General features: G+C 46.0%; 2 long non-coding RNA genes across 12 annotated transcripts in view; one reads left to right on the top strand and one right to left on the bottom strand.

Moving 5' to 3' along the window:
• The window catches only part of LOC310897932, an 85,500-nt gene that overhangs the window by 40,640 nt on the left and 24,786 nt on the right, over window positions 1-20,074 (top strand). For 4 of the 11 annotated variants that reach the window (XR_014582796.1, XR_014582797.1, XR_014582801.1 and 1 more), the window contains 3 exons: window positions 994-1,328; window positions 10,815-16,202; window positions 17,074-17,127. This is a non-coding gene — a long non-coding RNA (uncharacterized lncRNA). The other 7 variants (XR_014582799.1, XR_014582800.1, XR_014582803.1 and 4 more) reach the window with 7 other exon arrangements.
• On the bottom strand, window positions 3,192-10,883 carry LOC310897939. Its single transcript, XR_014582812.1, has 2 exons — window positions 10,759-10,883; window positions 3,192-7,586 (listed from the first exon to the last, which is right to left on the bottom strand). It is a non-coding gene; the product is annotated as an uncharacterized lncRNA (long non-coding RNA).

Genomic DNA, 20,074 nt, shown 5'->3' with positions numbered 1-20,074 from the left:
GATTTTCTGTGGAACTCTTTTCCTTACAGGGTCTTTGTATTGGGAAAGGGAAAGGAAAAGGGAGAAGGAAAAGGAAAGATTTTCATCAAAATTCCTGTGGCTATAAATACAGATGAGATTATGCAAACCGCAAGTAAATGTCATTTGCCTCCCTTTGCAAAGGAAAGTGTGGAAAGAGGGTGGTAAGAGAACATACAAGGCAATCTTCACAGGAGAAGCAAAGTGTAAGACTGTGGTGAAAAAAGACCAGACATACTACAGACATGGGATTTGTTCAGAAACAACAACAAAGCAGTGATTTCCATTGCTCCAGCCTCTTGGAAAAGGATCGACTCTGTGGCCCTTCGGCATCTGATGCGTGAGGCTCGCAGCGATCACGTGTATTGGAGGATATTGTTCCTCAGTCATGCAGGCATTTGCCAGGTCACCTTTGCACTCTGATGGAATGGCCACCCATGTCTGAACACTGCATCGTAAAACTGATGCTCCCAGCCCAGAAATATTTTATGGAGCCAGAACAGATGATCTATATTGCTTTTGAAGACTGTTTATCTATCTGAAAGCTTTGGAGGGTGATAACCCTCTCAGCTCTTTTGTTCTAGTACTCTCCAAAAGCTCTGTAATTTTTCCTTTCCTTTTCAGTCCCCACATTTGGGACTTAGAATATCTCTTTGTGTTGGAAAATAATCATAAAATAGCTTGGGTCACAGCTGAGTCATTCTCTAAAGTTTGTTGATTTAAAAAAAAAAAAAAAAAAAGCCTGTCCTGACTGTCCAGCTAACAGAAATCTGTTCTCCTTGGATTGGGTGATTCCCATTTAATTTAATGTGCAATGTGTTTAACAAATGATTAAATGTTTCTTTTATGCACCAAAGCTGATGCCAAGTTTTACTTGTTTTCCTTACTGAAATAACAAATCTCTTGGGGTCAAATGGCTGTTGCTTTTGGTTTTGCCCTCCTCATAGATTAAAAATGATGGTCTTGTTCTTACAGGAGAGCTGACTGTGGCCATGCTCAGCACTTCTAAGGATCAGGCCTGCACAAGTCACCTCAAATTAAAATTCCTTGTCTGAAAGCAGCTCTGGAAAGTCAATGGCAAACCAATCTGTTATGAAGAATATAAACACCTGGCAACAAACGTAGACAAGAGAGGGTAGCAGTGAAATGCAAAGCACCATTCAGAGGATCCTGCAACAGGCTTCACTCTTGGTTTCTGCTTGTTTTCTCTCTCTGAAGAGCAGATGAAAATGTATCTAGTGAAATGAGGTTCCTAGAAAGAAGCTCAAGTTCCAGATGGCTGATACCATGCAAGCACCAGCTGTGAGGAGGTAAAAAAGTCTGCTTTTAAAAAGAAATAGGCAATGCCAACCTGCTATTGCTGCACTTAGGGGTTGTATCTCTGCTGCACTCAACTGGCTTTAAGGGCCATACATGTCCAGGGTCTGCACATAGCCCCTGGTATGAGTATTCTCCTCCTGCTTGCCACTAGAGCATCTAGCGCACACCAAAAGAAATGTTATTTTTTTTATACGTTGAGACCTTTGTCAAGCAATACCAAGGAGCAGCCAGTAGTCACCTGGGCACTGGAAACATTTTCCATGACACCAAGAGCTCACAACTCTACGAGAGAATGCATGGCGGTTTCTAGAAGGTGAGAGGTTGCTTTATCCAGATTTCACCACATTTTAAATACCTGCAGTTGTTGCTCTTATGTACTGACAAAATGCTTTAAGCATGGTGTACAGGGATATGCTGTTCTTTGGGGATTAGCTGGTGGGGCAAGGAGCAGGGAAGGGAGGGATAGGCAGCAGGCAGGGGCTGTTTTTGAGCAGAAGCATCTGTCTGTGGCCTGAGAGACACACGGGGAGGGAGGCAGCACGGGCATGACGTACCATGCTGGCAGTGGTACAAGGGAGAGGAGAAAGCAGGAACCTTTCTGAGCCTTTAGCTCACAGGTCTGTTCCTGATGCTGCTGAGCCTTAAGAAGTCAATGTCTTGGTGCTGGCTGGACCCACACCTCCAGGTGAGCACAGACCCTTGTATGTAATCGCAGCTGTGATAGGGGCTCTTTTGTGTCTCTACTAAACACAGCTCAGCTGTGGGGGAATCTGGGTTCTCTCTGAGTTACCAGATTTGCTCACATTAGCTTGCTGCAAGACTATTTCATGCTACCAAACGATCAAAGGTACTGGACAGGCTCCAAAAGGAGAGCAACGGAGATGAGTGGGATTGTGCAGTTCTCTTGCTGCTGTTATTGTTGTCACAAAAAATGCTCCTGTTTGAAAGAACGTGCTTCCACTCTCCCCAGTTCATATTAGATTGCCTGAAAAAAAGTGAGTTTTTGAAGAATTGCACATTGCATAGAGCAGAACATGCCTTCTTGTTCTTTAAAAAAGGTTTTCTTTGTTGTTCCCTAAATGGAATAACTCATTTCAGTGTTTTCAAAACAAAACTTTACCTTTCTGTTTTGACACAGTACTGTTAAGCATAAAGATTCACTTTTTTTTTGTTTGTTTTTTTTAAGGAAACTTAAAAGCATTTGTAATTCTAACCCTTTTACTTTGAACTAAATGTTTCAGGCTGGCTGCGCTGAAATAATGTCTGCTTTTCCTTTTTTGCATTGTTTAAAAAAAATCATTTTTATTCTGACTGAACACGTTCAGCTCCCTTCTGCCTTTGGTTGGAAACTTAAAGCTAATAGTATTTGCCAGGTTTAAGTGAAAATGCGTAAATATTCCTTAGACACTGGGTGAGATCTTTAACTGGCTTTGAGCATTGTAATCCTAGTGAAGTCAAAGGAACCAGACTGATTTATACCAGATGTTTATCTGGACCTCCAAGGGGAATGTAATCAGTATCATGGATTAAATTTGCCATTAATACGCGAAGATCTGTTTACATCAGCAGAATTACATCTGTGCTTCCTCACAGATAGATTTTGTCCAAGTCTCCACTACTAATGCTGTCATCCTTGTGCTGTGGGTTGTAGTTCAAACCAGTAACAGACACCCAGGAGGCTTTTGCTGGAGAAATGCTTCAGCCTTCGGGCCTGAGATTTACACCAGTGTTCGTGCAATCCTAGATTTTAAACAGTTTGTTGTCAGCTGTTCATTTTATGTGTGAAGACCAGAATGAAACAAAATGAAGGGGAAGATGATTGTTTGAATTAAGATATTTTTTTAACAGATGGACACAACAGTAAAGATTTATTTATTTTTTTTTTCTCCAAAGGAATGTTATACAACAGGGATACTTTGTATGGCCACCAGAATGATCACTGGTATGAACCAACTGGTGGGGAAATACTTCTTGCACTCACATAAGCAGGAAAACTGTTGCAGCTTGGAAAATAAAAACTCTGATTTATGAGCATGAAGGACTTGAAGTCAATATTTTGCTCTCCTTAGTTTTTCTCTAGTGACTTTGACAGTTCTGGGTTTGAGGAGATGCAGATTTTCAGGCTGGCAGGATGCAATGGACTAGCTGATTTCCAAAGCTGTCACTGGTCTTTGATTTGTATGTTCAGTATTTTCCTTTTTGGACCAGTTAGTACCATTAACCTCTTGCCTGTCCTGGCTCGGTATGCAGCAGCCTGTTGTCTCCAGGGAAATCTGGGGAGGGCTCTTTTCTACATCTTCTAGAAGAGGCCACAGTCCCACTTCTGTCTTGCCCCCTCGTGAGTGAGTTTTAAAACCCAGAGAGACAGTAGAGTTGTGCCTGGTCCTTGTGTACATGTTAAACCCCATCCTAAACTCGTGTTGAATCTGTGTTTGTAGCAGGTGAGGCACCGAGTGTCTCACTTGGAGCTGGTGGTGCTGGCGAGGGTGGTTCTTGCCTGTTTGAGTTGCACAAGCCTTTCTTCCGCTGTAGCAGTCAGCCCTTCTCTGAATCAATGTCAATTATTTACATGCTTGAAGTGATTTAAAATGACGAGCACAGAGGAAACTGTCTAGGATTTATAATTTGCTGTGAACTATTTCAGCTATTTTTAGCAGGATCACATGGAAACATCCTGATGGTTCGGGTTATCCATGAAATAAGTATAATCACGCTTACTTATCTTGCAGGGAGATCCTTCTGTGAGAAGAACTAACTAGCATCCAGCCATATAATTGATATAGAAAAGTAAGTGAACGCTTTTGGGTTAGATTTTATTTGAAAAATTTAGAGCTGCTGTTCAAGACAATTTTTTGAAATGTTCAGCAAAACCAAGAAGGATTTGGGGTCTTGTTGTTGCTGTTCCTGGAGTGCTTCTGTTCCTGTATTCCTAGGGAACAAGAGAGCCCTCTGGCATAAATTTCTTTTTCATCCCTGTTTTGTCTATTGGTTTTCCATTTCCTCTTTTCTCTGTACCATCCACTTCTACTGAGCAAACCGAATGCTGAGACTTTACCAAGGCAAACCAAAGAGTAAGAGGCAGACCTACAAGCTTTGGGATTATTTAATGTTAAGCTGTTATCAGGGTAGTTTTTTTTAAAAAAAGAGTGTTTTCCTAACAGGCCTGGTACATCAAGAATTTCTGGCTGAATCAGTAAATTCCTGCAGGGAGATGTTAATCCTTTATGTAGTGTTTGTTTTAGCTTCTCCTTACCAGATCATATTGCTGGTATGCAAGGAGATTGCTGTCATATGGCCCTCGATAGCTGCTTCATAGGGGAGTTCTGCAGCTCTTAGGTAGGGAAGTTGTATGTTTGTTTTTAGTGACAGCTACACCCCTTGTCGTTTGTTCACAGGAGATTGTTTTACCTGTCAAGCCATTTATGTGGGTAATATTTTTCCAAATTCTTCAACTATGATACCAGTACTAGGGGAACCAAATTTTCTCATATTCACTCTCTTTGCTTAGGTAAACCACTTGCTGAGATGAAACATGGATGTGAATCTGGAGTAACTTTGGGGAGTTTTTTTTATAGCAACACAATTTTAGAGAAATAGATACTGGAAATGCTACGTTGCTCTGCCTGCCTCTGCATCTTGCTTAAAGAGCAACAAGAGGACCCTAGGAGAGAACACTGCTGCAGTGGGATGGGGAGCTGAAGTTTTCTGGTGTGGGCGGATAGCTCTGTGGATTTGCAGCACTAACATAGATATTGGATGAAAATGAATTTTAGTCAGCCTTGTAAGTATTCTCACAATTCCTGCAGCCCACGTGGGGTCATGACCCTGAATTTGGGAACGGCTGGGCCAGTGCTCAGTGCCTGGGGAATGGCAGTGTCTCACGCCACCCTGGGCCAGCCTTTCCAGCGGCTTGTAGGTGATCTGGCACAATTCGTTGAGACTTTTTGATGCAGTGCAGACTGGTCTAGAAAACTCTTACTGTTGACCTCACAAAGTTACAAACCTTAGCTGGCCTGAGGAAGCAGACAGCAGAGGTGAAGATGCTGCTCCTGGTGCAGGTGACCCTTTGATTTTAGAAAATGCTGTTTGGCCCTTGTGGTCAGAGCTTTTAGGATAAATAATGCTTTTCTTAATGCCACTGGTTTATCAGCTGTGCTTGTGCTATGGTCTCTCCCTGGGAAGGGCAGCCTGTGGGGAGCCCCCAGAGGACTGGCATATCTGTACCTCCCGAAGCAGAATTTGGGGCAAGTGATGGCAGGTCCCGTGGGAAGCCACAGTGGTCACAGCAGGTCCCTGAATGCCTGAGCCCCCTGTGCTGGAGCGAGGGCAGCAGAAGGGCTTTGCAAGGGGTGCATGCTCTGGGCTCAGTCCTGCTGAGGTCAGGGGAAGTTATGTGCATGGCAGGGAGGCTGGACCTTAACGCGTCTGGGATGGGAGACCTTGCACAGTTGTCTCCTTACAGAAACCCGGGCCTTATCCAGTCTCTGCTGTGTGTGCCAATTAACCTAAGGCTCGCTTCTGATGGAGCTTTCTTGCTTGTGCACGTCCCGCTACCTTTCTGCTCTAAATGGCTGATTTCACAAAGGAGAGCTTTTTAAGCATTAATAGGATTTTTGAAGACAATCTTGACAAAGAAACAAGAATCCTCTAAATGTCTGCCTTCCTGCAGCAGTGAGGACACAGCCTTGGGAGTTATTTAAAGTAATATATTTTTAATTGCATCTTATAGCTGAGAAAGGCACTGGGATCTTCTGTACAATTCCTTTCAAGGTGACCTTTGCACAGCTGTGTTGTCTGGACAAGCTGCGGTGTCGCAGTTAATAAGGGCACTTGTTGGAAAAACAGCGTCACCCGTGTTAGGTCTGCTGGCTCCCTGCAAAGCTGCAGTGGTTGGGAAGGTGTTAGAGCAGCCCTGCAAGGAAACCTCGGTCCCGAGGAAGGCACTGGTAAAGTTCCTGCAGTGCTGAAGTTAGCCAGGGCTTCCTCGTTCGGCCTGTGGTTGGGAGCCTGGTTTTCCTCAGCTGCTGGTTTTGGCCAACCATTCACCTGTAGGTAAGGCCAGTGGCCGCGGAGAGCTCACCAAATGAGAGCAGTGCGTCCCCGTGCTTGGCCCTCTCTTCTCCAGAAAAGCAGCCAGCACCACGAGAGGTTTCTGACCTGCAGGTTGCTGGCTGCTCTCTGACCACGTTGCCACCTCAGGAGCCGCAGGGAAGCGAGTCGGTGAGCGCAGCCCCGTTCCTGCGGACAGGCGTCCACCTTGCAGCCCCCGCAGCTGGCAGCCTCGGTGGCAGGCACGGCACAGAGGTCCAGGGCTGCAGGAGCAGGAAAAACAAACAGCGCTCGCCTAACAGGATGTGACTGCCTTGCTTCCATGATTCATATCCTGAGCTGCAATCCCCTGGACCGGTGCAGCCCAGCGGCCAGATCCTTGGCCCACTGGTTTCTCTTTGAGGTCCGGGAGACTTTCTGATCTTATTGCTATTTATAAGGAAACTGCTTTTGGCCTGATTTTTCTGGAACTCCCGCTGCTGGCTCTCTCCAAAGATGAAAATTTCTGCCTCAGTGAGGGCTCTCAAAGGGGCTTTGTAGTGCTGCTGGTGTTACCTGGGAGTTTGACGTAGAAGTCATTTTGAAGTAGAGGCTATTCAGCTCTCAGCATTTCCCGTGGGGCTGATCTGAGCATTCAGCAAGAGGAGATGTGCTGAGGTTTCTGGTGAAGCGTTCACCCAGTGTGCACTTGAGTGCTGCGGAAATGTCTCCTTCCCCCATGCCCTCTTCTCCCTTGGCTTTTCATCCAGCTTGGGCATTTTCTGGCTCTTGAGTCGTTATGGAATTTTGTCAGGGTGCTTTTGGGGTGGGGCGCCTTTGGGAGCACCGGCTCCCTGCTAGCCTGCTGACACGTCTTGCTTTCCTTTGCTCCATCTGGGTGCCTTCCAGGTAGACTTGGGCTCCTTCTGAACGACCAGGAAATTCCCAGCTGCTACTACACAAACTTGCCTGCTGTCCCCACGATCTTCCTGAATGGCTGTCCCCACTATTTATGGCCCAGGGAACATGCTAAGGAGGAGGAAGGCATGAGATTCTTGTCATTGATGCCTGCGGAAAATGAGTGCTCGTGGTATACTCACGGTGTCAGAAGAAAGCAGCTTTCCCTGGTGCATAACTACCCAAACTCAACTTCTCAAAAAGTGCAGCTGTCGTCTTCACAGATCTCTGCCACCTGGAAAACTGAGGATTCATCCGTTTCCCTGAAAATAGATAATGTTGTGACCATTTTTCTAATTGCTCGCACTTCTCCTTTTAGAAAGACAAAACCCTTGCAGCTCCCAAGAGGTTCCTCTGCACCTGACAACAGTTTTTATAGCCTGTTTCCTTTTCCCTAGCTAAGTTTAGCTCCTGGTTTCCCTTCGTCTCATCCCTCATGCAGATCTCACAAGAAGTTAAGGTGCTTGTGTTTTCTTCCTGCCTGCATCAATTAGTTTATCTTAATGAAGTTTTATATCAGGTTGGTGGGAAAAATATCAAAGGAGAAGATAAAAGCAAAAATCCTTTCCGAAGCTATTGTGCCATTGAAATACCCACAGCAGAGGGCAGTTTTGCTGAGGCAGGATTATTTATCACCGCAGAGATCTCTGCAAGAACCTGAATTTCTCTTGTGTCTCATGTGGGCTCAGTTCCCAACCAGCCCTCTGTCTCTGACGTGGCTGTTGGTCTGTTCCCCATGGCGTTGCTCACCTCTGTGCCCCACGAGCTCCTGCTACCACCCGCAGCAGCTCCTCATCTGTCTGCCCCAACCTCGGCTCCCCCAAAAAGGCAGGGATCTCTCCTGGCACATCTGGGGGCCTATGCCCGGGCTGCTCTGGCCTCTCGGTGCTGCTTTCTGCCTCCAGATCCTCCGTGGCCCTCTGATTGTTCTTCAGGTTTACGGTTTAATATTTGTTTGTGCCATTGTAGTGCCTTTGTGCGCTGAAGATCTGCAGATAACCATCAAGAGGGCAGGCCTGCCTTCGAAATTTCACGGTCCAAATGCGTGACAAGGTGCAGCAGTCAGTGACGCTAACAGCTGCGGAAAAGCTGAAGCAACCATAACAGCGGTAGGAGAAATCTGGGCTTTTGGCTGCTGATCGTGGGCTGACCTCGACATCTGCCCCTTCCTCCCCTGTAGGCGATGCTTTGCAGGAGCAGCAGCAGGGAGGAAGCTCTGAGGAGCTGCTCAGAGGGGTGCGAACAGGCACCCGGTGCATTGGGGCTGCTTGGAGGTGCTGGGGAGGGAGAGCAGGAGGTGGCTCCTGGCTTCTGGAGCGCTCGGCAGAGCACTAACCCAACCGGGGGGGCTGCGAGGGTGAGTCTCACAGCCTCGGTAGGGCTCTGAGGTCTGCCCAGACCCCTGGGGAAAGCTCTGGCCCTTGTAAGGTGGTTGCGTCTGCAAAACGATTAAATAGGGCAATTTTAGGGTCACCAAAAGTTCAAGAACGCCCCAGTGTGATTGCACGGCACGGCCTGAGAAAAAGCCTGCCTGGAGCAGCGCAGCAGATCAAAAAAAGATTTGAGCTCTCCCAGCAGTTTGCTATCTCAGATCATCTTTTTCTGTGACATTAATTTCCTTGGGCAGAAGATTAAGCACTATTAAATGAAATACAGTGATTTTAGTTTTTGCTGTCCTTGCATACTGCTGCAGTTACCCGTGCAGTCTCTCCGTTGCCCTGCTGCTATCACAGAGCCAGGAAGGTTAATAATGGTTCACCCGAAAATCGCTAGATCTGTGTGTGTGAGATATGTCAGGAGCCCATAGGATGAGCACCTCTGATATTTATATGGAATTAAATTCAGACCCATGCACAAACAAGGTCTGGTCACCACTTACCAGGGACATTTCGTGGTAAATTTTAGATGGCACTTGTGCTGGCTTTTTCCACTGGGTAAATTCCACTTGACTCGGACAGATTCCTCCAGCGGCTCGTTTAATGGACAAGGGAGTGTCCGAAAGGTCGTGTGCTGCTGTGTTACTGAGGGAAACTGCATCTGACCTGAGGCTGGGGTGTGAGAAACCCAAGGCAGCATTCGGGCAGACATCCCAGCTTCCCCTGGGGCTGAATGGCCCTCAGCCACAGGAGATGCTCTGACACCCACCAAGGGTTTCGAAGCCCAATTAGTTGCCACTCCGACTGAATTTAATGAGAGTCTTTCCACTGACATCACGGCTGTGAGCTATACCCTTAGTACATGCGGCATTGTTTTGAACGTGGGTCTTAATGCCTTTATCCAGCCTGCAGCTCTCCAAGTTAAATACGAACAAACAGAGAAGGGGAAAAAAACCCATAAACTGCAGGGCAAGTCTGAGAGATTTCTGTGCCTCTCTTAGAGGCAGATCTTGCCTAATGCCAAGAAGCAGCGGGAAAGGGTGTCTTTTGTCTAGGACGTGAGAGTCTGCGGGCTCCTGCAGCCACGATGCAGAAGGGGGACCTGAACCTCTCGTGCAGCAGCAAGGCCAGTAAGAAGGTTCACGGGCCAGCCCTCGCAGTCAAAAACCTTGCCTGCTTGTGTTAATTGAACCTGCCAGCCCCTGTGTTCTTCTATTTTTAGGCTGCTTTTCTGGGGAAATGAGGCTTATATGGTCTCCGTGGCTGTCTGTCCATCTGTTGGTCCCCCCCCTGCTCCTCCCCGTAACTTCTGAACTGTCAGCAAATTTTAGCTAATCTGGAAAGGCAGGGAAGCATCTCAGAGACATTGCGATTTTTATGAATTTCACGAGGACTGCTGGAAATTTTCCAAAGGCTCGATTAATGTCCCCTCAAGGTAAAGCTGTGATCACTCAGCCATTGCCCTTTCTGTTTGTCCCAACTAGTCGATGTAGAGAAACCATCTGCCCTACTGTTTGAATGGCTTTATATGAGTGAAGTTTTTGTGGGAGATGTCACTGGAGACGTGTAAGGGATGGGAAGGGAACTGTGGGGTGTCAGATGGGAAATGGAAGTAAGTGAGACCACTGCGGTGCAGAGGTGATGGCAACAAGGGAGGGATCTAGAAGGTATTGAGTGCTGAGAGCCACATCCCTGAGAAAACAGTCTGAAGGAGGAGCAAACATCAGGAAAACTGGGAATGTTGTGGTGAGGGTGAGGGCTGAGGGGTCCAGGGTGACCCCGAAGCTGAAGCAGGAAGAAGGTGCTGGGAAGAAAGCGGGACTAACGTCAGCGGTAGTGCAAGGGGCATAGCAGCGATCCGTAGGAAACTGAGCTTTGTTAGTTCAGCTGCTCGCAGAACAACTTGCTTTATCAAGTCCTTTGCTGGCAAGGTTAGAACAGGGAATGATTAAAGTTATTCAGAAAATACGCTCTCGTGACTTCTTTGGGGCTGCGCGATCATACTGACAGAGATAGCCGCTCTGATCCACGACACGTTATGGCCAGAAAACATACCTACCTCCTGCCGCCTGGCGGTACTCGCAGCACCCACCCACCGCTCTCCTTCCCTTCCAGGCCTTCGTTTTTCTTCAAAGGATGATTGTTTTGCTGTGCCCACACCACCGCCATGGAGCTGCACCGATGAAATAGGGGCTTTGTGAGCAGTTCCTTGTCCTGCGTGAGGAGGAGCCTTCCCTGCAGCCATGTGAAAGCTTATCCTCACTTGGATGGCGATCAGCGTGCCTCGGCGGATGGAGCGCTGGCCGCCTGTGTGTCATTAAGGAGCTCGAAGAGTCAATTCAGTCCAGACAGTAAACAATGAATTGCTGACACTTTCGGCTCTGCTGGGGCTAAAGAATATCAGCGCACACATCTGAGCCCTATCAGTGGAAACACACAAGGATTAGATTCTTTTGGTGACGGCTGCAGTTTTATTGTGAATAATCTGATGGGAGCCTGATGGTGTCCAACACATCCATTCTTGCCTTGTGATTCTTTTGCCATCTGAAATGTTGTTAGTTTTAATGACATAATTATCCTTTATATTTTCAGTTAGATGTGTGGGTTGTGTTTTTTTTTTTTCTCTCTCTTTTTTTTTTCTTTGAGTTATAATTAGTTTCCCTGAGAGGCAGCAGCTTTAATGCTTGGTTAGTTTTCTGAGAAGCTGGGACTGAAAGAAGCTTTTGGGAAATGACAATTACATGTCCATGGTTTTTATTTGGTATGCTTTATTTCAGTCTTTGTCTGAGCTGAAAGCTCTTGTTGACTGGCAGAAGATGGATTGATTCAGTGAAATTAAGCAATTTCAGTCCTCCCCCCCCCCCCAAACAAAAACATACAAAGAACTTGTATATTGACTGAAAGTAAAGTGAATTTCTTTTGCTGAATTTATACAAAGTACTTAGCTGGGGAAAAAATACACACCCCTTCCCCCTGTCCCCAGGGCACTGATTGGCCCTGACATTATTTTTGTTTTTGCTGAACTTTGCTGGAAGTTTATCTCAACAGAAAATTTCGTAAAAGAAGCGTGTGCTGTGCAAGGGAACAATATCCTACGAAGCAAGGGCAGCATAGATTATTCATTATCAAGGTAATTCTAACAAGATGAGATTATTTGGTCAGTGGATTGTGGAGAAAAAAAAAAAGACCACAAAAACTTCTTGGCTTGTAACCTCCTCCTGTTTTCCCCTCTCTGTGAACAGCCCAAGGTGGCCCATGGCTGACTCTGGGACTACTGCACCCCTACAGACGCAGAAGGGCTCTGCAGTGGGTTTGTGAGTGTTATCTGTGGGAACTTGTCACAAGTCACACACATGGTTACCTTGGGAGGCTTAATACGTGTGGTTTCTTACTAATTGTGCTGTGCCCCGGTTTTATGTCATCGTTAGGAAACAACAGAGAACGATTTTCAGGGGTTTACACCACAGGGTTTATGAAGGGTTTGTGATGGGGATGCACTGAGGTAAGGACTCCTCCAGAAAGAAAAAAAGAAAAAAAAAGTGGCTTTGCCTGTAGTTTATGGTGTCATTCCAAAGCCAAAAAATAAACACTGAGGAAGTTGACTAGTTTGGGGAGCATCTGAAAGGTATGGTGTGTTCTGCCTGGGTGGGCAGTTTTGTTGGTACATTGAAATGGTGGTGAAAGCATCTGCTTCCTGAGGTGGGGAGGGGGCACATCTTCCCCACATCCCCTCGCAGTGGAAGCTGGGGGAGCATCTTCCTCAAAGTAAGGGGGAGGAGGAACCAGTGCTTGTTCTGAGTTGCTTTGCCCCTCCAATTTCTCCCAGCATCAAGCTATGCCAGGGCAGAGAAGCCAGGCTTTCATCGCTTCAGGGAGAAGGTAACTGGTTTCTCCCCAAGAAAGCGTAAAGCAGCTAGAGATGGAAAAGCCCTTGCAGGTTCCTTAGTCTTTCTCTCTCTTTTCTCTCTCTCTTTACAGTACGTATGAGAATGCTGTGTCCATGCTAGGTTTGCATGTCTCTTGCAAAGGGCTTCCAACCCCTTAGTTTAAATGGAATATTATTCCCAGATGGAAAAGCTCATCTGCTGGCAAGGTCAGAAATATAATTTGTTTATATACATTCAGTACAACTAAAAAGAAAAAAAGAGAGACAGAAGAAAATTCCTTCACCATGTCGTACTTGTTACTTGTCAAGTTGTGTACCCTGTCAGTAAAGCCGTGCTCTTGAACAGGCAGGAATGGTGTGGCCCCGAAGACCAGTGGTAGGAACGAGGAGACACAGCGTCTGTCGCTCTGGCTTGCTGGGAGTGTGCTACATAGTTTTCATTTTCTGCATGCATGATTAAAATTAAAGACTCAAAAAAAAAATATCTTGGCCTTAGCAGTGGGAACCGCACAGATGTGAACTGAATGGAAAGCTGACATTTTTCACTGCTATGTCACCACTTCCTCTGACCTGAGGACAGATTTGTCTCAGAGGTTTCTGCAACGCAGGCAAAGGCATGTTATCATTTTCAGAAATAATGGAAAAAATGTACGATGAACAGGGTCTCATGATGTCCTTTCTTTGACTTGTTTTGGGTGGGTCTAGCAGCTTTACAGAGTGCCGGATCTGCTGGAGATTTTCTCCCTGCCTTTGAAGTTGAGGATCTGAAGCACTTTCCCAAACTGACCCATGCAGCCTTTCCTACAGCCAGCGAAGGCGCACGCACACCCTGTGAGCCCTGCACCTTGTGTGGAAGAATACCCCCACGAACCACGTCTGCAGCTGCGTGCTCCATTTGGTAATGAGGTTCATAAATGATCTCCTGGGAGGAGGAAAGCAGGCAGCCGGGCTGGGACTCTGCAGGTTCCTCTGCACAGACACCCTCAGCGCTGCAGCTCTCTGCCAAGGGACGGGGAAAGTTGTCGGCTGGAAATCCAAGCACTTCACGCGGTGCCTTACTGCGGGGTTACCGGGGTGAACAGACTCGAGTTTCACTTCCAAAGAGCTAGGTTTGGTTTCGGTCACAGAGGGAATTATGTTGAAAGGGCTTTTAATCCCTTGGGAAGCTGTCCAGTCCCTGGGGATATCGCTGCTTAATCATGCAGGGTCATTCTTTCACAAGATAGGGCTTGTTCAGGGATTTTTGTTTGTTTGCTTACTTTTCAAGTGAGACTATTTTTCAGTTTAATTTAGGGTTGTTTGTGAAAGGCTTTTGCTTTCAGAAGGCTGTTGAAAGATTTTTGGTGTCAAAAAAGTTGAACATCCTTTCCTCTGGCCGTAAGGTACACAGAACCAGAAAACGCAGCTCGGAGAGGGAGACAGGTGAGCAAAGGGGAATGGGGAGCATGAGAGACCCAAACCACAATTGTCATAAGACTTTCCGAGGAATTTCCAAATTGGAATATTTGGGATTTTGCTTTTTATGTGAAGTATCACATTTTTCCTAGCAGAAGGAGGGAGGAAAGTATCTGGCAGTGGGGGCCCTTTTGCCTATCTCCCACGCTCAGAAGTAAAGCTTTGAAAGAGGAGTTCACCTGGGTACATAAGGAATGACAAATGCATCAACCCTGCATGGACCTTTACATTTTGACTCCAGACTGAGCAGCCCCACACTTAGGATACAACGGGAACCTATTTTGTTCTGCTCCAGTGGCAGCACTCAATTGCATGTTACTGCCTTGTTAGGAAATTGGATGATCTGCCGAAAGCTTTAGGCAATGGGACACATTTTTAAGCAAGTAAGGAGTATTCAAATGTTGCTAGCAATAACAATCTGTAAATTACAGATGAGGTGCATTGAGCGAGCAGCGTGTTATCTCTCTGAATGTTTAAATTTTTGCACATTTTGGCAATTTCTTTAAAGAAGGCAAGAGCTGGACTGTCAGCACTGATTTTAGTTTTGCAGTGCTATGGTTTTCTATTTATAATGGACATGAAAGAGGTCCTGAAGGCAGCGTGTCTTGTCACTGAATTAAAAATCCACTCATATCTGCAGTGTTTGCTTTAATTTAAATATTTGTCATGGCTAATGAAATATAGCCCAGGAAAGAAGGAGCAAGGCAAGTTTCCCAGGCCCCATCAGTTTATTTGATGCCTTCCTATTTGTGGACAAAACCAACATTCTTGTATGAATGGCTGTGATGCTCTAAGGATGGCAAAGTGGGTTGCGCCCTGTCCCTACAGGGATTTCACTGCTAGTACCCTCAGATACTAATGTGGAGAGTCTGGCCCATCTCATTACAGAGCCCTGACCGGGTTTCCAGTTGCAGAGCCGCCCACAGTCCCTGGTCGCAGGAGGCATGTCTTTGCAAATAAAAACCAGGCGAGCTCAAATCCTTAATAAGCATTAGAGGCTTCTCTTATTTAGTTCTCAATGTATATCTCTGGGCAATGTTCAGACTCTCCAGTGACTGCTAATTAATTTGTTTTCTTATACTTCGTTGAGATTTGGATTGGCACCGAAGCCCAACAGGGAAGAATCTAGCTGTCAAAAAGTGAATGTCTGTAACGAGAGTAAGGTGTAGATGGAAACCACATAGTTGTCACACAGCAGCTATGTCATAAAAAATGCAATTACTTCCATACTCCTTCCCATAAGGGAGAGAGATATTTTGGGAGGGCAGAAGATGTGATTATGGGAGACAGCTACATGGAAGCTGTCACTGTATGCTCCATGCACTGAAATGGAGCAGGAAAAAGGCTGTTAGAAATATTTTGATAAATATTAAGTGCATGGACGAATAACAAAAATATCTAAGCATTAGTTAAACACGACTGGCTAGTCTGTGCAGCATTGTCCAGTTGGGGACCACTGGACTCAGAGTGGGAAGCAGAGTTTTTTTTCCTAGCCCTGAAACCATTTTTCTCTAAAATCTCAGCAAGTCATGTTTTCCACTGATTCCATGCCCTGTGGACCAGCAATATGCGCCTCAGCTTCCCCATCTCTAAAATGCTGCTGTTGGCTGACATAACCCCCAGACTGTTGTCAGAGACTGGTTGTAAGTTACAACAGGGCTGTGGATAGCTACGAAGTGAGAGGTGGTAGTCGGTCCTCGTTGTTTTTAGGCTCCTGGCCCTTCGCAGCAGGGTGGCAGACTTTACGGCCCTGTGTAGAGACTGGGCTTCCTTTTCTGTGCCCGGATGTGCCCTGCCAGCCTCAGGCAAGCCTCAGTGCTCAGGGGACAACACTGCTGCTCCTTGTCCAGCTGTCTTCTGCCTCTGCATTCGCACCTAGTGCCAGGCTCCCACAGGCAGCACAATCTGCTGAAATACCTTGGCAGCAAGCTCTGGGCTAACCACTCTGCAATAAATTAACGTGGTCCAATGACCATAAAGAGTAATCCTAACGTGTAGCATCTCTCTGCATACCAGCGCTGCACCATGGGTGCCCTCTTACCCCCTGGGGTCAGGACAGATGGCGAGCTCCTTCCAGCTGCACTTGCAACATCCTACTTTCCCTTGATGCTTCAGGGAATCTGCGACATCTTCAGAAGTGCCCTTGACAAGGTTCAAGAGAAGTAAGTATATCTGTGCTTGAAATATGTTGCATTGCCAAAAATGACTTGAATGATGAAGTGTGCAAGTGACTAGTAGATGATGAAGGACGGAAAGGAGGCTGATGTACAGCTCATTCAGCACAACAAGCCCCCTGGTTGTGTGCAGCGAAGGGCTGTGCTGCTCACCCAGCCTAGCAAGGCAGGCACAGAAACCAACCTCGAGCCTCCTTGCAGCCAGCGGAGTCGCAGGGAGGTGGTGACGGTCACGTGCGTGACAGATTTTTCCAGTCCTCCTTGTGTAAGTGAAAAAACACCGAGCTGTAGTCTCTAGGCCCGCACTGGAAATACAGAGACAGCCCTTCCCCGGGATGCAGTGGGAGGTGTGGGGGCTGCCTCCTGCTCCTTTTTAGCAAGAGAACATCTCTACAGCTCCCCGTACCACTTTCTGCAAAATGACAACCAGCATATGACTTGGGTTTGAAATCCTTGCAGCTGATGGAAAAACAATTAAGATCTCATTAAAATTCTATGTAGAGAGCCAAGAAAAGGAAGATAATGTCAAAGGAAAGGTGATACGTAGGACAGTATGGAGAATTCTCTTAAGTTAAGCCTGTCATTAGGCGGGAGCACAGAAGGTGCTAATTGTACAGTGCGTTTCATTCATCCCACAAAGAATAATTAACACTTTCCCTTCTGCCTTCCTTTCATTGAAATGAATGGATTCGGGACATATGTTCTCTTCTTCAGGCAGGAGTTGTTTTATGCTGGCTTTGCATGGGCAGAAGAATTTTACTGCTGTTTCCTCACCTGCTGGCTGTTGATACGGAATTGTAATTAATCATGTGAGGCACTGCTGATTTCATTAATCTCCTTGTGTCTGTTGCTGTTGCAGAAATTGTTGACCTGAGATGGGGAAGCATTGGAAGAAGAGTGCACTTACTTCCAGGTAAGTGCAAGCTTAAATCCTGCCTTAAATAGGGAAGGACTTACCAGAGAGAGCTCCTACCCTGAGAGTGTGTGTGGTTGTGCTGGCGGGGAGGGAGCGTGATACAAACAGGCACTGCTCCGTCCCATGTGGGCTGTCAGCAGCTTGGCAGGGTGCTGAGGATTTTTCCTTGAGATCTATTTCCAGGCTGATCCAGCTGTTGACTGAGAAACCAAAGCTCTTGCAATGCGTGGACTCTGACCTGCCTTGCTGCCCGGACCGCCAGCAGTCCTGAGAAATGTTGTTGTGACAGAGTGACAGCTGTCTTGCAAAGCAGATCTTAGCCTTGCCAGGTCCAGTCTGAGTTTATGCACACAGCTTCCTGACCTCCTACGCTCCTTGTGAAATTTAACTAGAGATGATAGTCTTCACTTCCTTTTAAACGGGGGTGAGATCTCTGCGTGCTATGATGCAGCTGACGTTCTCCACACTAGCGATGACTACACTTCAGGGCTGGGGTGAAGTGAGCCATATCCATGTCACCTTTCTACTTCACAGAAATAATTCAGATTAATTAGTTAAAGATAACAAAGCATTGTGACATTTTCGTCTGAAAATGCTATATCTAAGTAGTAATGACACTTTACATCCTCTGATAATTTTGCAGGAATCTCTGTAAAAGAAGTTATGCTTGTACAAGCTGGTGTGCTTGGTATTAACTGAAGCTCTTCATCCAAATTCATATCAGAGACAGCCCAAAGAAACTCTCATCCCCTCTCCCTTAGTCTAAGTATCTTCAAAGTTTTGGGAAGCTTGCCTTAGGATGTTGTGTTCCTGATGCCTGTAAGAGGCATAAGTATACGGCTGGCTGAGGCTTGTTGTAGCTGCACAGTGACACAGCCACCCCCTGTCCTGTGACCCTCACTGCGTGCATTGCACCCGTGTGGCTAAAGGGGGTCCTTTCATCCCCACAGCAGATGTGCTTCTTGTTGGAACTTTGGGCATACAAGAGTAGGCAGTTGCAAAATACCAGCTTATTTTCAGCTTTGTAGACACCTGCTACCATTTACATAGCACGTGGGCTCTGAAAGTGCCGAGCCAAATTCCCTCCAAATGTTTGCTTGGGCTTTTGAGGCAAAGGCGCAACATGCTCTCACAGCTTTGTCCTTTGACACAACCTGAGGCAGCAATGTCCCACCTTCAGCCCTGCTATTTGCACCAAGGTGGGGCAGTCTTAGCTGCCAGGGGACATATATACATGCACATCTCATCTGGCCTGGCCTGTACAGTCCTTGGTTCCCCAGTTAGTCCCATGACTGGGCCTTTTGTGTTGTTGCATTGTTTCTTTACACCCTCTCCCGACCCACTGTTGCGCTCAGTCCAAGTTGGCACGCGGGTAATCGCTGACTGAAACTGGGCTCCAGGGAGAAAGGATAGAATTCAGGGGAGCTAGAAGGGGATACGTCAGATACAGTCTCTCACATTTCTTGAAGCAGTGAGGCTATTCCCAAGCTAAGCATGACCAGCTGTATATGAAGTCACTTATGAAGGTTGTTCTTCTTTGGGCCAGTCTACCTGTGGCTACTTAGTCATTACTTTGACTTTGCCCAACCTATAATTTCATTTATGGACTCTTCACCACCTATCTGTGAAGCTTATGTTCATCTGACGTGAACCAGAAAGCCATAATCTAACCAAACACAATAATCAGGCAGGGGGAGGGAGATAAGGAGATTCCTTTAGTGCTTAAATGGAAGCTAAAATGGATATGGTTGCTGATGGTGGAAGTAACTAGCATGCTTGTAGGCCCAGAGAGATGTGTGTGAGGTGTAAGCTGGTAGTGTGTTCTGGGGTAAAAGGGAATGTAGGGTGCTACTGTAAGAGAGGCTCTCTGCGCGGCAAAGAAGAAATCATATTTTCTTGGGGTCAGGGAGTTGTTGGCTTAAGGGATCAGTAATGCTTGCAGATCTAGATAATCATCCTACAGACATTCATATCATGGAATCATAGAATATAGTGTGGTGAAAACATCTGAAGAAGTTCATGGACAGATGAGGAACAATTACCCATCCCAATCTTTCCAACTGGCTGAGCTGCCTGTCTTGGTTTCATGCTTTCATAAACAGAAACAGCAGATAAAATTAATGAAAATGAAAACTGCAGGTTAGTGATACCAAAAATAGCCATTCCTCTCCTGCTGAGAAGGTATGTTATAGCATTATGAAAGGCTAGTGTGATTTTGGACACAGTTCCTTTGAGGCATTTCTGTAGGAGTCATAAGTGCAACTCAAGTCACCAGCGCAGAAGAGGGAGGATCTCTCTTGGCTTACGGACAGGAGACCACCAGCTTCCAGCATTTCAGATGTGTTGCTGATTTTGCATAAAAAAGACAGAAAAAAAAAATCTCATGGTAGGCACCCAAATCTAGAGGCTACTTTTAAACCTTGTTTTGTTTTTCCTGGTTGAAATGGAAGAAACATTTCTAATGTGCAGTCCATTCTTACAGGCACATTAACTTGAAAGTTAATCATAGTTCTGGCCCAAGATGGTTACAGTGCATCTGCTTCTCCATCTGTGGGAGTCTTTAAGGATACTTGATAGCTGTCCAAATAAGTGCTTAAAAATTGTATCATATAAAGGCAAAATAAGAAGATAGCATAATCTAGAATGATACCAAAGGAAAGGGAGGTGGAGTAAGTGTTTCAAACCCTCAGCTGCACCCTGTGGATTTCACCTGAAATACAGATCTGTTGTATGGCATGCATAAAGCTCTACTCTTCGTAGGTGTGCTCTGAAGACGTACCTACCTACTTTCATCAGGAAATTGTTATAGAAATATACTTCCTGCTTTGCCATGGACAGGAATCTTACAATTAGGAAACAGGTAAACAAATGTAAATGAAACGTATTTCAGCCATATTATATTTATTATATTATATATTATACTGTATTGAAACATGATGTAGCT

Source organism: Anser anser (genome assembly GCF_964211835.1).
Source record: "Anser anser genome assembly, chromosome: 3".
Lineage (NCBI taxonomy): Eukaryota > Metazoa > Chordata > Aves > Anseriformes > Anatidae > Anser > Anser anser.
Note: the sequence above shows the minus strand (reverse complement) of the source record. Positions and strands in the feature narration are given on the sequence as shown.